At 40.9% G+C, this 17,889-nt stretch overlaps 1 protein-coding gene across 4 annotated transcripts in view; it reads left to right on the forward strand.

Annotated features, from left to right (window-relative positions):
* Window positions 1–8,299: 8,299 nt before the first annotated feature.
* The window catches only part of SCML2 (Scm polycomb group protein like 2), a 70,854-nt gene continuing 61,264 nt past the window's right edge, over window positions 8,300–17,889 (forward strand). For 3 of the 4 annotated variants that reach the window (XM_053935367.1, XM_053935369.1, XM_053935370.1), the window contains exon 1: window positions 8,300–8,340. The gene's annotated coding sequence lies outside the window, so the exon portion shown is untranslated. Of the gene's footprint in view, window positions 8,341–9,000; window positions 9,040–17,889 lie in introns of those variants that run through there. The other variant, XM_053935368.1, reaches the window with a different exon arrangement.

The raw sequence follows: 17,889 nt of genomic DNA on the forward strand, positions 1-17,889 counted from the left end.
CATCCTGTTGTTTCAACAACTCTCCCTCTGATTCCTCAATCTCCGATCTGGAAGTAGAACAGAAATGGTGTATAGGGCTATTCTGGCATTTCTTACTGTTTCTACCCTATTCTTATATCCTCATATTTTTAACAAAGAACATTTATATATATATTTTTTTAAGAAGTAACATATACAAAAATGCTGTTAAAATTGAAAGCTAACAAATAGTTGAAAAGCTTCATTTTTTTCACCCAAAGACTGAAAGCTGGTATTTCTATGAGAAAGGAAAAGTACATTATTTTTGTGTCTTTGTATAAAATACTTCAACTGCCATAACATCATTTATTAGACTAAAAACCTACGTATTTGCTCTAAGTAATTAAAGGTAATGTTTGGACACAGAGAAAATAAAATCACGTTACCTCTATGTAGTGCTGACTTGGGGTCATCTATTATTAGGACAGGGATGGGTGACAGGAGATGACCACTCTTTCCTTGCAGAAAGGGAAAGACAGAGGTGTTAGCAGCTGCTGCTTGTGCTTGTGGCCTTTGTCCGACCCCCTTTCCCTGGCCACCTGCCCCCTCTCTCTCTCCCTTGACACTCCCCAGCAGCAAGGCTCCCCCTGGGGTCTTCTGCATGCACTTGGTGGAAAGCTGAGAAAAGCTGTGCTTGGCAGAGACCCCTACATGCTACCAGTGCCCATGTTGCTCTGAAGGTGGGTATTGAGAGACAGAAGCATCTATTCTTAATAAAGCAAATTAACTAAGACAAGTAAATAAATGAATAAATAAATTATTAGAAGCAGAATAAATGAAACAGCAATTTAAGTACCCTATTTAAACCAAGATATTCTGTTCACAAGGAATAGTGCTTTAAGGAAAGCAGAAGTCACTGGCATTTGTGAGCTTGCAAGCTGAGAGCTGCAAGCAAACTGCCTCTGTCATCATTTGAAAACATAATGCTGACAGATCCCTGACTTGGCAGTAGCACTAAACAGGATTAACCACTCTGGCATCTCAGGTTTCATTGCACTGAAATGGAAATAAGTGCTGTTCACACAAAGAATGGCATTTGTCATATCATTCATGCCTGTGGTGGCCTCTCAGGGTGTACATGGTTGGTCACATCAAGCCAAATAATGCATGACTTGAAACTAAACTTTCAAGAGTGCTTTAATGGTGTTTTTATTAGTTAATTCTTCTTTTGCTTTTAGGGTACTAATTGAAAGAGATACAACCTGGCTCAAACATCCTGATACTCTTGGCCTCAAAGAAAGCACCTTTTTGGTTTTATTCTTATGCAGCACATTCATTTAGCAGTTAGCCCTTTGCCCACTCAAGGCACTCCCTATCACCTCCATTTCTCTCAGGGTATGCTCAGTACAGGGTGTAGCCCAAGTAGGATTTGCACACCCATCACTCAGAGACCTGATTCATTTGATTGTGGATTTGAGATCCTGTTGCCAACCTGGGCAGATCATTTCCGTGGCTCTAGCAGGTCACAGCTGCCACCCTGTCCCAAAGGCAGGCCAAGTGGTGGCCAGCCTGTGCTGAATCCAGCTGATGGCCCACTCCCTCCTCTCACTTGCCAGGTGGGCTCCACCTTGCTACCTTGCTTGCTCCTGGCCTCCTTCTGCCTGCCCCACCATCCGCAGAGCCAAGGGGCCACAGGAGGCTGCCAGCATGTGCTGGCACAGAACTGTCAACAGTAACTGGCAAATCCCATGGCAGAAGTGCTCGGTTCATCATAGAAACTGGACTGGATTTGGAAGCTGTGGGACCTTGGGGTCCAAAGGCTACATTTGAGAGAAAATCCTCCCTTACGTGTATCTGTAGGAATCTGCCAAGTTACCTAAAAATATTGGGAGACAACAGTGCATTTGCTTAAATTTTTCATTTTCTCAAAGCTTTCTCACAGCCAGAAGAGCTGGAGTTTTTTTTCATGTGGGACTGAGTTGGGCATTGATGCCCCCAGACAGCTGGATAAGCCCCAGCAGCAGGGAGAAGGCAAGCTTTGCAGCAGCTGCTGAATTCAAGGGTAGGGATTATTAGCACTTCATCTTGTTTGCTCTCACTCTTAGTGATGAGGGTGCTCTATTTTAATTGAATTTCCTTTCCACTTTCAAAGAGCATCCAAAGGAGAAATGTCAGCACATTAAAGGAGACTTTGCTTTTGTTTGCCAAAATATGAACCTGGAGCCAGAATAGTTCCTCTCTGTTAATTATAAAAGCTCAAACATTTATTACTCTCCTGTTGGATGACTCTTGTAGTACACCTTGAAGAAATTAATTCTTACCTAGACATGCAGAGAAACCAATAGCATTAAGAGAAAAGGTAGGTTATGCCACCTTCTCTCCTGTTTTGTGGAGTGTGTCAACTGAATGACAATAATTAATCACTAATTTTTACTATTGCAAAATGAATTGGAATTTGAATCAAGTGCATTGCTAAAATATTTGTTGACATATCAGGATTGGTGGCAGGATGTTTATTAGAGCTTTTGCATTTGGACCTCTAATACAAATCACTGACCTGGGTTATTATGACCCAGAAGTAACAGTTTTGTTCCCTGGTGCTGTTGCTTTATTTCAAATCCCATGTTTAAATCCATTTCATAAAACATTTTCTCCTATTTTATTAATTTCTTGTAGCCTAGATGGAAAGATTCCTACTACATTTACACAAGTAGTTTGGATTCACTGAAATTGTCTCCAGTAGAGGGATTATTTTTCTGCCTCTCCTGAATTAAAAAATAACAAACCTCAAAACAAGATTGATATTTTAACTCTTAAAAAGAGATAGTTAGAGCTAGAAGTACTGAAAACATTTGATTTGCTGATTTGCATAATTTGAATTCAAACACAATGCAATTTATGTCAAAGCAAATAAAGGGTCAAATGAGGTATTTAGGAATACTGAAACAAATAATTTCCATATAAAAACCCGTTTTACTTTGTCAGTTTATGAGCATGTTCAGGATTCTTATACTTCAGCTATGGAAAAAACTACTGCTTAAAATTTTGTCTTTTTTGGTATTACAAATCTATTACATATTTTTACCCACAAGATTTTGGGAGTAAACATTTTTTTCTTCTTGTTGTTTGTCATTGTGCAGGAAGCACTCACTTAAAATAATACAAAAAAAACCCAATCTGTTTTCCCTTGCTGGGGCAATTTTAATCACTATTCATCCAGTGGCAAAAGATTAGCCATAGCTTAAGTCTGCCCTACAGGAAATTGGTTTTTCACTGCTTTTCCTTTAAAAATCAATTTTTAACTAACACGGCCAAATATTTTAACAAGTTGTGTGGTGAATATTCTGTTCCCACTTATTTCTGTGAGCTTCTTGTACCTCAGAGAAGTTATTTTCAGGTTTGCAGCTATGCAAATGAAAGTAACATAACTCCTTTTCTTTCAGGACTACCAGTTCCTACATGCATGTCTAAACACCTCATGTATATACTGTAATATTATAGCATTAAATGAAACTCCTTTAGAAGGCCTGAATGTTTTTACTTACTCTAGTCACAGTGAGTGTTCTTTACACTTGTCATCTGAAATTATTCCTGCTCTTAATCTATACAGTTTAAAAATTGTGAAGGAGGTGATGGCATTTTCTATAAGCCAGCAGAAAAGGAAAAGAAACATTAAAGAAGATGTTATTAAAAGCATATGTCATTGTCACACTTCAGGCCCTGAAGGACTTCTGAGGGTGTTCTGGAAAAGGCAAGCTTCATTCTTGAGAAAGAACAAAACATTAATTTGCTGTAGGATAAAAATCTACAGTATCTGTTGAATTCACATAACTGAATGCTAAGGCAGGCCTCTGTAGGCCTAAACTGCACATCCTCTCAGATATCTGTGATATACTTAGTCACATCATCATATTGTGACAGCTTGAAAGGAGGAGGACTCAGAAAATAGAAAAGCACTTTAAAACTCTTATTGAAACAATTTATTTTTGGAAGACAGTGGTATGCATTTTGCAGAAACAATAAAATCCTTTCCCTTAGGAAGCTGATATTTTCCAATGGCCTTCAAGAAAGCTTACATTCATTGAATCATGTTGTTGGCAGGGACCATGGAAGGTGGCTGAGTCCACTCTCTGCCTGAGGGCCAGTCTACCTGTGCCAGCTCTGAATGGTGGTGCAACCTCTTCTTGTAGAGTCTGAGGTTGGTGGCTGCACAAACACCCAGCCAATTTCCCTCCTATCCTTATAATTTTTATTTTCTAATCTTCTTGCTTTGTTTTAAACCTTGATCCATCCACTATTGAATTGGAGAGCGAATTCATCCTTTCATCTTTACAGTACTTGCATATACTTGATGTATATATATATATATATATATATATATATATATATATACACTGATATGATACACATTCATATTAGTACTGCATAGATATGTATGTTTCTCCTTCATCTACTTTCTCACTTCAACCTAAATTCCACATTGTGGGGTTTTAAAAAGTTTTTCTTCTAAGTCAGGTTTTATAAATATCTGATCATTCAGATTGTTCTTTTCTGCTCTTTCCATAACTACATATTTACTGAAGCCAAACAGACCATGGCTACTAAGTTTTCCTAGAGCCATGTAAATAAGGCTGTTTCACAGAGTCCATCCTTCTTTTTCTGTATTGTTTTATGTGGTTTGACTTTCTCATTGCAGCTCTGTGACATTATCTCCTTTGCATAGATTGTGATTCACATAAAACCAGAACTTTTTTTTTTTTTTGGCTCACCTAATTGCAGCTTTTTTCCCTGCAGAACACCCAGTAGTTCCCCCTTTCCTGTTTGTATAGCTGATCGCATCTGCCACCACCCAGTAGCAGGCACTTATCCCTGTTGAATAGAACCCTCCTTTTTCCAAACCAAACCACAAGTGTGCAAAAATCCTTCTAAACCCAACATCTGTCCTCCAGCATTCTAAAGACTCTCAGTTTGGTATAATCTCCAGTAATGTAAACATGTTTTCTAAACCATCACTGGGTTCATTAACATCCTTCTGACAACGAGCTGCTTGTATGAGCTCCCTAAATAACTTCTTCTACATTGTTTTCCTTGTTTGCTGAAAGAATATCATATGAAACCATGTCAAAAACCTTACTAAAGTGACATCCAACATGACCTTCAATGATTCTCCTCCGCTGATGATTCCTCTTACTTTGTAGCAGGAGAGATTAGATTTGACATCTTTTGTTCTTGACAAAGCTGTGTTGGCTGTTACTAGTTGTGTTACAACTACTTAAAGATAGCTTGTTTACTTGCTCCAGTATCTTTTCTGTGTACTGAGGTCAAACAGATTGGCATGTAATATCCTCTTTCCTTCTTTCTTTTTCAACAATACAGCTTCTCTCCTTCTGTCCTCTAATATTCATTCACTGTAAATTATCAATGATAACCATTAGTTTTCATCATCCAGCCCTTTAAATTCAGGTGATGGAAAAGCAGTAAATTATGTATGAATAATTTTTCACTTGGTCCTTTGATTGTCAAATCTGAAATGTCTTTTTTTCCAATTATCAATAATGTCTGATATATATATATATATATATATATATATATATATATATGTATAAAAGTAGAAATTAGATACAAAAATATTAAAAAGCTTGACTTTCTCAGTGCTGTCTATTAAAAACTTACAAGATCTGCTTGATAGGGGCATAATCATTTGCTTGATTCTTTTCCATGCCTGGTAGTGTACTTTAAATTATTTCATGTTACTCCAAATATCCTTTACTAGTTGTGTCTCATTTTCTGCTGCCTTTTCTTATTTTATCCCTGCGTGATCAGGTTATGCTTTTGTAGCTCCTCCAAGTAACCTGACCCAACTTCTCCTTTCTGGAAGCTTCATTCCTATCTGAGGCTCAGGAGGAGCTTGTGACATCCAGGCTGATCTTTTACTCTGCCTGTTGCATTTTCTTCATGGATAGTTAATTTACTTATACACTTAGTGTTGTTTCTTTGGACAAGTGACAGTTCTTAAACATTTTTTTGTCTGCATCAACCTCCCAGAACATCATTTTGACCACTAGTAGGAGTTCATGGGAACCTATCTCCATAAAATGTATTTTTTGGTGTGTTTTGATGTTTTTGCTTTTTTTCTGAAATCACAGAATCTCCCTGCAAAAAACTGCAAAGCCATACTTTTATATATGTATACAAATACACATATATGTATACATACAGATATATGTATACATACATATATATACATGCACATGCATGTGTCTATCTCTCTCTTTGTGAAGAACACTGAGAACTTAAAAAAAAATGCCTGGTTTTTCTGACCCAAGTATTTCAGTTAAGTACCTACAAAAGAAAGTGAAAGATGATGGGCAAGTCACCAGAAAACAAGCTCATTAATCCACTGGAAAATAGAAGCATTCAGGATTTCTTCTTCCTTTTCTAATAATCATGTAAAGAAGTTTTTTGTTTTACATCAGCTATAGCTTGTAGGTGAAGGACACATGTGAAGGCATTATAAATCCATTCCTGGATTAGAAGAGGGTTTTAAAAGTTTTCTTCTATTCCATTCTTTTTACTGGTGATGTATCTTACAGACATTTATTCTTATGACTATTGTTTATTCTGCTTCATCACATCAGGGATCTAAGAAGCAGGATTATTGGTGGCTGGACTTTGTGATTTCAGCCTTCAGGGAAAATTACAAGCAGGTATAGGACTGCACCAATTCACATTGTTCTGCAACTACAGCTGCAGAAATCGAGATAGGGTGTCCCACGGACTCCCAAGGAACAGATTCCTCAGATGTATCTAGCACTGGCTTAGGTTTAAAGAATAGCTTTAAAATATGTGTTCATTTCCTCTGTGTCTCACAGGGACTTACTCTGTGACACTTGGCATGTTTTTGTATGCATCATTACAATGAACATAATCTCTCATTTTCCTGCAAAAATTCAATATTACGGAAAGGGGAAAATATTTCAAATTAAAAGCAGCATTCATCTGCATTGGTGATGAGCATAACACACTTCAGTATAAGGGCTTTCTGTAAGCACGTTTCAGTATTTCTTTCTCTTCCTCTTGTGTATTTTAATTACTTGGATTAGCATATTTTTACTTGTTTCTTTCATGTTGTCTAAATATTAAATATTTATAATTATGTCAAGGACTCATTCTCCTTGTTTCTAAAGATCCATTTACTGCTTATGAGAATGCTTAAAATAAATTGTTAGTAGTAACTTGCAGTATATGCAGTTATAAAGTGGGTTGTATGAATTTCACTGTCATACAGAAGAGCGTGAGGAGGGTTAGGTAGATATTTGGGATTTCTTTTCTGTGGTTTCGGGTTTTTTCCCATTAAAAGAACTCACAGAATATCACTCTCATGACTTTTGCATAATTTCGCATTAAAAACTTCACTTCCAAGTGCTGTTAAACAGTGAAGATGAAAATTCGGCACGAACTCCTCTGAATGCTGGTAGCATTTAAGGTATGATTTTTTTACCAGTTATGCTTATGCCTACTCGCCTCTTGGGGTCTGAATCAAAACGCCCAAAGCTTATAAAATCGGAATGCATCCTCCCAAAAAAAGCCAAGGAAGAGCTTTTCCTACATTACAGTACTTATAAGCTTAGATGTCTGTAAAATAATTGTGTGATATTTCCCAAGTGGATGCACCGATTATAACGTGCATTATTCCCCGTTAGAAGTGGTTACATGTAATTGTACGCATACACCGCGATCACTCGCGCACGTTCAATGCAGGGCACTGCTCACCACGTGTACGCTGCCGGTGCCGGCACCACCGCGGTGCGGCTGCAGCGCACGGCAGCGGCTGCCTCAGGTTTCCCCTCTGAATCCCCTGCCATCGATCCCTCACGCCTTTTCCAGGCGTTCGCTGCTCACACCGAAGTCTCCTACAAAAAACACCTGCTCATTTTCCCCCCTCGCACAGCGGTCCCGCTCCCCGGGTGCAGCAGCCACCGCCAACTCGACCCCCTTCCCTGCCTCCCTCCCCCCGCCGCAGGTCCGGGTACAGCGCGGGGATACTGACGGCACAGGGATGCCGGGCGTGCGGGGAAGCCGGCGGGGCGCGGGAATGGCGGGGGGTTGCGGGGATGGCGGCCATGAGGGGACGCAGGCGGGGCGCGGGGATGCCGGCCGTGAGGGGATGCCCGCGTCTGGGGATGCCCGCGGGTCGCGCAGCCCCGAGCGGAGCCGCCCCCGCCGCGGCGGGCGGAAGGGGGACGGCGTGGGGGGGAGGCCCCGCGCCCCCGGTGCCGCTGCCGGGCATGCGCGGTGCCCCCGAAACATGGCGGCGGCGTGAGGCGGGCGGCGGCAGGAGCGGCTTGACAGGACGCCGCCGACCCGCGTCCCGCCCGCTCGGTGAGTGGCGGCGGCGTTTCCCGCTCCCCGCGGTGGCGAGCAGGGTGAGGGAGGAGCGGAGAGAGAAAGGGAGGCGAGGCGGACGTCGCGCCCCCTCCTAGGGCTCGTACCGCAGCCTCCGCCCCCCGTGGCCGCCGGACGCCCCGGTGCTGGGTTCCCCTCCTCGGCAACACCATTGCGCTGGAGGCGGCTCCGGGTCTGGCGGGGCTGCCCCTGCTCCAGCGCCGCTCCCCTCCTCTGCGGGCTGAACTAACAGCGCGGCGGGTCCCGCCGACCCCGCCCGCGGGGACCCGCGGATGGCCGAGTACGAGCGCAGCTGCGAGGGTGAGAGGAGCGGGGCGGCTCTGTCTGCCGGCGCTGACAGCGTGCCTCTCTCTGTCCGGGGGTGGCCGTGACGCCCCGATAGCAGGAGCTCCGGTGGGCAAGGGCGGCACGGGAGGTCCCTGAGCCGCCGGTGCGTCCGGGACGAGCGGCGGGGCCGGCGGCGTTTGACAGGAGCGCGAGCAGGACACGCCTCCCCTCGCCGGGGCGGCCCCGCTGCCTCCCCCGCGGCGGCGGCGGCGGCTGCCGGTCCTCCCGGCGGGGATCGTCCCTGGCCGCCGACCGCCGAGGCTGGCGAGGTGCTGGGGAACGGGCGTCGATCAGGAAAGCCGGATGCGCGTTAAAAATCATTTAATTCCGAGCGCTCACTTGTGTTGGGTAAGGGGGCTGGATGTGCCGCTTGAAGACAGCGCGGTGCCAGACGTGGCCTGTTGTGGGGCACTTGTCGGGTTGCGATGCACTGCGGCACTGTTCCCGTTTTCTTTACAGTTAAACCGCGTATGTGGCATATATTGATTGTCGGCTTAAAGGGGGTATCTTGCACGGGGAGTCATAATTTTGGATGGTCCAAAGAAAGTAGTTGAAGTATGGAAAGTTCTGTTGCCGTGTTGTGTGTCATTGTTGTCGTTAGCTGCTAGGCTAGCCTATAAACACAATGCAGTGCTGTAGTGTGTATCAATATTCAACTTAAATTTTATGCTCAGATATTCTTTAGGAGTGAAGGCATGCTTTAAGTGTTAATACAAGTTAAAGTTGAAGTCTTTCCGTACAGTAATTTGCTGTTTCTCTCTGATGAGTTAGACTATAAGAGATAGCAAAATATAATTCTAAGACCTAAAAGGTTTAATGAAAATGGGAAATACTGATATTTTATTGGGTTCTGGTAATGTAAACTTTGCTTGTGACTCATGCATATCCTAACGTAGACAAGGTGATTAAAACTTAAAAAACATAGACTGTAGATATGACAGTAGGTTTTCGGAGCATACTGTGTCTGACTTGTAAACAGATCTTCAAGTTTGACTGGTTATGAATTTTTTACAATACAGCATAACAGTCTTAAACCTTTGGATTTTAAGATCATTCCTGCTCCACCTTACTCTTTGGAAGTGGCAGAGCAAAGCAGTTGGTGAGGCAGTCGTGCAGGGTCAGTAACAACTGCAGCACTGGTGCACATGGGAGCAGTATTGCAGGGAGGCGTTCGCTGTGTTACATTTGGGTTCTGGGCTGTCACGTTAACACTACGGAGTAAATAGGGGAGTGAATGCATTGTGCTGTACCAGCTCTCCACAGGCCACCATCAAGTGCTGCTCAGGCCACAGCAGCCCACAGCCCACGTGAGCGGTTGCCACTTCCAGTCCACAGAAATTCCTTGCACAGCCAGGCTGTGCTTTGGGGGGCAAGGGGAGCTGATTTTCTCCCTTAGGGTACCATAAAATGTAAGTACTATTTAAGGATGATATTACTTGATCTGATGTAATGAAGAAGTGCATTGGAGACCCTTCTGTTAGTATTTTATTTATGGGAAGTTGCACGGTAATGCAAATGGGAAGCTGCAGGAAACAGTGTATGGTGAAACTGAGGTTGAGACTGGGAAGTGTTTGTAGGGCTTTTAACTTTAACATGGTCTGGTCTTGAATATGAAAATAGAGTTTAGTAATTTTGTTTGAAACTCAATTGATGAAGTTGATGCTCTGTTTTTCTATTTGATGTAAATAGGTAGCAGTATTTGTGTGATATCTTTCAGGTTGCTTGGTATTTTATGTTTTTGTAGTAATGTTCAGATTCAGCAAAAACAAATGTTGGCTTTTCATGATGTACTGTAGTAAAAGTATAAACTACTTTCACAGCAATTAGAGGCCATGTAGATATAAGAACATAACCTAACCAGATTGTTCTTAACATTCAGACATATATATAAGTCTTGATGTAGGAATTTTAGGAAACAAGCAACGGCAGTACTTTAAATATTTTTCTTTTGACTTTGTGTGTTCCTATGTTGAATGTACAGATGCTTTTTTTCCCTGTCTTTGCTGTGACAGCTGTTGCTGTGACCAGATAGTGTGCTCTTAAGGCAGAGGCATTGTTTTCTGGAGTAGCTGCTCAAGTTCAAAAGAGGCATTTTGCAAGTATGAAATTTGTAATACTGAGAAAGTATTGATTCCATTACCTGTCTAAAATTTGTGCTAAAATGCAGTTTTACGTGAGAGAATGTGAAGAAACTCTAAGCAAACATAGCTACTTGTGCCTGTTGTACATAGGTGTCTATTTTTGTTTCCTTGATATTCCAACGGGATCGTGAGCTGTAAGCGAGCCCTGTTTACTCCCTTTGCTGAGTGAATGTACGGGGACAAATGAAGTCCTTGGCAATTATCTACTGCCACTAAATAGTGTCACTAACAGGAAATGACATTTGTCATTAACTGTTTAGGACACTGCAGCTGGCTTTCTTATTTGTGTGGACACATCTACCTCAAACAAGGGTGAGTGAAATACATAGTTATTCTTTTCATGTTTTAAGGAAGTCTTTAGAAATATCATTTGACAGTCTACTGTGATATTTTTTAAGTGTAGACATAGAACAAATTGCAGGTAGGGACCAGGACACTGCTTCAAGGAGTCTAGACAAGGGAGGTTGTTAACCAGTTTTGTGAGCTCCACATCTGCAGGGCGTTTAAAGTTCTGTTCATTCCCATTTGAAAGAAATAGCCTTAGGCACCCAGCCTTAGTGCTGATTGTTTTTTTCAGAGATTAAAATCTTAAATGTAAAGGACTATACTGTTTGTATTCTTTAAAGTGTAAGACATGCAACATAAATTGCTCAGAATGAGATTTTTCTAGAATGTGGGAAAGAGCCAGAAAAGCCCATATAAAATTGTCAAAGCGTAATAGAGCAGTGGGTGAATAAGAAGTGATGGAAATGTTAAATTTAAAGTTCCAGAATATTTGTTAACATTGTAATACAATTTGATGAATAATTCCTTTTTGCTGTGATTTGTGCTTTTGATGTATGAGGGTGCTTTTCCTAGAAAATTTGTACATCTTCTTTGGAGATGTCTTATAAGGTCCAATTGCTCTATAACTAAGTGTTAGGAAGCTTTAATATTAGTTATATGCAGTTAAGTTTATTTTTGCATTGTAACAATGATAATGTGGGTGTGAGCAGCTTTCCTTACGATGTCTAAGTGGAGGGGCAATTAATTTGTTTGAGGTAAAGATGCTGAAAAGTGAAGCAGTTAAGTACTTAAGTGAACTGTAGGGCTTTTTAAGAGTATGCTTCTGTGTAAGTACTGTTTTTGTGCCTTCATGCACCTGCTGGCTGACTTGATGTGTGTGGGCAGCGAGGGCTGAGGGTGTGCACCCAGCTCCTGCTGCAGTGCTGGTCCCGGAGCAGCAATGCTGCCTCGCTCCTGGGAGCAGCAGGAGATGCTTTGGTGAGTCACCTGCTCAGTCCAGGTGTGTTTCTGTAAACTGAGCACATTGCTGAAAATTTGTGTTCTGTATCTGTGGTCTCTTTAGGTAGATTACCACCTCTTGAGATGGGAAGGGTGGCTTCAGGTACCTGAGCCTACCGTGAGCCGGCTCCCCTTTTATCTGCATCAGATCTATACACAATGAGTAACTGCTGTATAAATGGTGCTGATGACCATGGGAGGTACTTTTATCTCGTCCTTGTTAGTCTTTCTGCTTGGTCAACAATGATGTAGGTCTGGAGGAAAGTCAGGAGCTGCCTCATAACCATTCAGAAAGCAGCAGCTGTCTCTATTACCCAAGTTATCACTTTTATTTATTTGGGCTTGCTCTGATAGTTTCTTTTATATACAATGGGCATTTGGCATAAAGCGCACACAACTAAACCATTTGTAGTAGAGGGTCTATAATGTGTTACACCCTTAGCACTGTGTGCCTGCAGGATGTGCTGTGTATGTGCCCTTAGCAACTCTCCACCCAAGATCCCAGTCAGAAAAAGTAATATCTTTAGTTTCTGTGTCTTTTGCATAGGATCAAAAATTCATTATTTTCTTATCTTGGATCTAAATGAAGTGCAGATTTCTTTTTTGTGATGTTAAGTGCCATGTCTCTTTTGTTTCAGCAGTCTTGTTTCAGGACTGGTTCATAGTTCTGAACTTCAACTAAGTCACCTGCTCTATGGGTAGTGGTTGATGAGTTTGAATCCAAGCTGGTGCAATACTGATGCTTATTGTGGTTCTTAGGTGTGCTCTCTTCCTGCTTTTCTGAATTACCTGCTGAGCCTAATATCAAAATGTTTCTGAAATACTACACCTTTAGCAGAATTTTAGTGCTCTTTCATGTGATTTAGCAGGATGATAGCCTTTCTGCTTCACAGGTAGGAAGGATAGTGTCTACATATCTTATGTCCAAACTAATCCTAAAGTACATTTTCTTTTTTGGCTTTGTAAGAATAATGCTGTATCCAGTTTAAGCATGAGCAGTGGTTTGGACTGATTGCTGATTTTTTTTTTTTTTTTTTTTTTAACCCATAAGTGGTTTATATTCTTATTATTTGTATGTTGTCATCTAAACCCAAGTAAAACATTGTATTAAAGGTAGATGTGCTGTTTAGATAATTTTATTCTAGGCCTGAACTTCAGAAATCAGGTCAAATTCTATTTAAGTTACGAGGGAATTCCATCATTTTCCTTTCCATCAATTTTCATAAAAGGGATGAACTTCTTTGATGGAAATCTAAGTCAGTTGTCTCTCAAGGTAATACGAGACTCCTTTTAGTGTAGGGCAAATACAAGGTTGAGCCTTTCATCCTCTACCATACATTAGTGCAGGGAGCAGCTGAAGTTTATAAAACCTGTAAGAGAGTAGCACCATTTTAATGAGGTGCATACCTAAAATGAAGCATGTACCATTATTTATGTACTGTGTGGAATCTATCAGAGATTAATGCAGGCAGGTTCAGTGGAAGGAGTGCAATTTGTGGGGCACTTTTAAAAGCCCACTTAAAAAGGGCAGTTTGTAAAACTGAGTCTTGTGCATGGAGGAATGTGAAAGGGTATCAGAGCTGCTAAATTTGGTGGAACTCTTTATTGTCACTAATGTCTGTCAGGGGCTCAGAGATTAAAAGGGCTGCTGCATGTTTGATGGCACTTCCCCTACCAAATCTGCTGTATGTGTAGCCTGTACTGGAGGGCTGTAAAGAGGCAGACAGTGGTTTTTTTTGGGAAGGTTAGATGATATGAACTGGTTTTAATCCCAAAATAATCAATGTTATGGTTAGATGGAAAACTCTGAATATAGTTTGTAATTATTTTTCAGCTTGTTGTAGGAAAATACTACCTAGTCTGAATATTTCTAGTGCTCAGTGTTGTAAGCACTGGGTGGAGGAAAGAGGGGGGCTTGCCTTCAGAAAGGGGATCTCCAGAAACAGCAGAAACGGAGATACTCTGCCACTGTCCTGGGCCTGAGCCACATACAAGCAGTGACAGATGTGCTGTCACGCTGAGGTAGAGGTAGAGGAGATTGCCCTGTTATGGCTTGCTTCACCTCTGTGTTGTTTTTTTAAATACGATTGAAAGTTGTCATAGAAAGTGGGAAGAGAGATACAGATTTGCTGCAAATTTTCCTGATGCTTTGAGTCTTTAGTTGTCTTCTGTTTTTGAAGAGTGAAGCAAATAGTACAGCGGAGTATTTGCAGCTGTCTAGTCCTTTGAGCATTTAGGAGTTGTTATGTCTTTTATGACCTGTTAGTGCTTTGTTAGCTGCAGAAATGTCTAGCAGCACTGAATGGTCCTTTGGAATGGCATTTGGTGTGATTCTTTGGGTTGGCCTGTCCAGGATCTTAATGATCCTTATGGGTCCATTCCAACTCATGATATTCTGTGATTCAATGATAATGTTTGTCCAATAGATGGAAATACTTTTGGTGTAATTTGCATGAAGATCCCTTGTGTAAGGGGACTTTTTGAGTTGGGGAAATAGCACAGATATCAGCACCAGCAACAGGTGAGCCCAGTGCATGTGCCTGGAAACTGCAAGCAGCTCTCTGGGTTTTTTTCCTGTAGAAATATTGTCTTGACAGAGGAGCTATCAGGAAATTGCTTAAGGGTTGTTTAGTTCTGGTTGGTTTGGTTTTGTTCCCTGACTGGACACCAGTACATGGCATCAGTGTAGTTATTCCATTATATAAGCCAGGCTACACCATAGAGCATTGCAGCAGCAGAAAAATCAGTTGAGGCAAATTGTGTCTTTGTTAATACATAGTGACAGGGAGTCCCAGTCAGCATTATGTTGTTTGGATTCTCAAGTGGGAGAGAGAAACAGGTATTTTATGCACTGGAAGAGGATGGTAGCAGAAGTATGTTGCTGCTGGTGTTGAGTAGAAGCGAGGGGAGACAAACACGTTATTCTGAAACTTTGTCTGGGGTGCTGACAGCAGTTGGATCCTGTGCAGAAATGTACCAAGGCTGTTTTCCATGCCTTCAATGAAAAAAAAAAAAGTGCATGCTATTTGACTTCTGTATATTTCTTCATCAGACTAAAAGTAGGTGTGTTTCTCTGGATACTCCATTGTGAAGAAAAAATCTGGACCTTGGGGATGAATGTCCTGACTGCGCTGTGTGAATAGAGCTCTGTTGGATCATATCTGAATCAAGCTTTTACAGTCCTTTTCCAGTGTGAAGGCAGTGTAGAAGGGAGGAAGCCAAAGTTGCCTAAAAGGGTGAAAAATTCTCTTTTGGCCATTGGGCCTCTGTCTTTTTTCCCCCCTTGTTCCCTTATGCATTACACACTCTGACTGCTGCTGGTGCAGTTGCTTCTTTTCTGCTAAAGACAAGTGCAGAAAAGCTGTATAAGGTTCTTTAGCACTTGCTATGTTTGCAACAGCAATTTCTTTTCTCCCTTGCCTGCTGTATTTACACTGTGCTGAAAGTAAGCTCAGTGCCTTGCAGAATGAATAGTTTGAGACCTCTCTTCTGTGTCAAGGGAGGCTGAGCTGAAGATAGAGGAGATGTATCTGAGTGTAGAGACAATTTCATGCAGGTATGTAGCTCTTAGTGCTAATAGTGCAGGTTTTTTCTTTTTTTCCCCCAATTTAATTAGTTTGCTTTATGAAAAAAATCGAGTCAGGTCTTTGGACAAAGCCAGGTTGAATAATGATGATGAATGTTTTCAGGAAGAGTACTCCGGGCTTGAAGGGGGAAGTAGAAAACAGCACAGAGGTTTCAGTGTGCTGAATTCACCAAAATGTTTAAACAAATTATTAAAATCTTGTCCTACTGTAAATATGTACTAGTAAACAACTAAAGCTGGCAGTTTTGTTTAAGATAGAAATGTAAACTATATTTTAAAATCTATTTTAATAAATAAAATTTTTATTTATTTTAATATAACATTAAAATACCCTTTCATGTGGGAAGGTTGGCATTTTAAGAATATTTAAAGCTGTTAATGGCCAACCGCTTTGCTGAACTGCTGACTTCACACATACCATTTCCTTTTTCAGGTTTTTACAACCCCACATCTTCTGACTTTTAAAGCAGGATGGGGAGGGAGGGAAGGAGGAGAAAAGCTTTTTCATTTTTTGTTGTTAGCCATAGAGCAGCTCTAAACTGCAATTTTAAAAATTACTGTTAATTTAGTAAATGTTAAATCTGCATTATGTTGTTTCTGTTGTGCATTAATACAAGTTATACTGTTTAATTTGGAGACCTTACTTCTCTGTTCTCAGGTATAAGTTATTATTTCTTGTTTCAGGATTTTTTGGGACAAATCTTTGGTCTAAACCCTGTTAGTGTTTCTTTTTAAAATACACAATGCCTTTCTCTACTAAATAACACACTTAATAGGGTTTGAGAGTTTAGAGAGAGTTTTGCATTCTTGAAATGTATGACTTACTGTAATTACAGTTGCTCATATTCTAAAGCAGGTCGTAAACTTACCTGGAGAGAGAGCAGAACATTTACAGGCAATATTTTACTGCTGACAGCTTAAAAGTTTGTTTATGCTAATCACTTCATAAATAGTGAGCAGTACACCACTGGTGACTGACCGAGTAGTCTTGCAAGTGCAGAAAATTTCTGCTTGATGTTAAAGAAAATGACATTACAAAAATATCTTTGTGAAGCACTAAGTACCCACTCGCTTTCTTTAACAACTTAAGAAATACTCAAGCTTAGTTGTTGTAATGATATATATGGCTAGTTAATATTTGCTGGTTTAAAAGCCTGTGAATTTGATTAAAGTCTATCTGTCTAGCTTTGCTTTTAGTGACTAGAGGAGGTGTTCAGATATATCAGTTTATTAAAAGTTGAGCTGTATGAAAATGTAGAAGTTTAATTTCCTTTCCTTGAAAGAATTTAACTTTTTTTTTTTTTTAATACAAAGAATGTGAACTAAAAGGGTTTCCAACTCAGATCAAATTTCTTGTCAGAACACCAACTGATTATGTATTTGTGTGCTTAAATGAAAGAAGACCTGATTTTTAATGTTTTGGTTCAAAGTCATACATGTGTAATGCTAAATAATACTGAGTTTATAAATACAAAGGTTTTGTTACATTTTCAAAAGTTCTGATACATTAGTTTAATTTTTTCTTCTTTAGCCTTTGCAATCTTACTTTTCCGTAGTGATGCCACAGTATGCACTGAGAGGTAAACTGGCTATCTCTATAACAGAAATAAGGAGGTATGCTGTTGTGTCTTCAAGTATATTGGATGAGTCTAAATGCTGGCTAGTTTGCTGAAAATTATTTTTAAGTATTGCAAATTTTATTTAATAAAATAATGTATATTATGTAAAAACTCCTTTAAAGTTTTACTCTCCTTGTTTGCTTCTTTTCGGCCCCTTAAAGCCTTTTAAGAATGGTATGAAGCAGGGTTTTATTTAAGAGACAACAGATGAGTAGACAACAGATGATTAGGTTTAAGGAAAAGGTGTTCCAGATTCAGGAAGGGTGGCTTTGAAGTATGCAGTTAAGTCACACTGGTTTGGGCAGCAACTGGTGCCTGTAGGTGCACGTTCCCCATGTGTGGAGTCTGGAGTGGGAGCTGTGGCTGCTGGACTGTGTGTCCATGGAGGAGGCTGCACAGGTCCTTTCCTTGAAGGGCTCTGCAGCACTGGCAGTGGCAAACAGCAGGGAGGACAGGAGTGGTGGGAGTGTGGCCAGCAGTTGTAGCTGGTGTCTCTTGTGTTTATAAATGTAATAGTGCACGAATGCTAGTGGGGAGAGCAAATGTAAGACTTAGACAAACGAAAGCA

The sequence above is a fragment of the Vidua chalybeata genome, chromosome 2 (assembly GCF_026979565.1).
Source record: "Vidua chalybeata isolate OUT-0048 chromosome 2, bVidCha1 merged haplotype, whole genome shotgun sequence".
Lineage (NCBI taxonomy): Eukaryota > Metazoa > Chordata > Aves > Passeriformes > Viduidae > Vidua > Vidua chalybeata.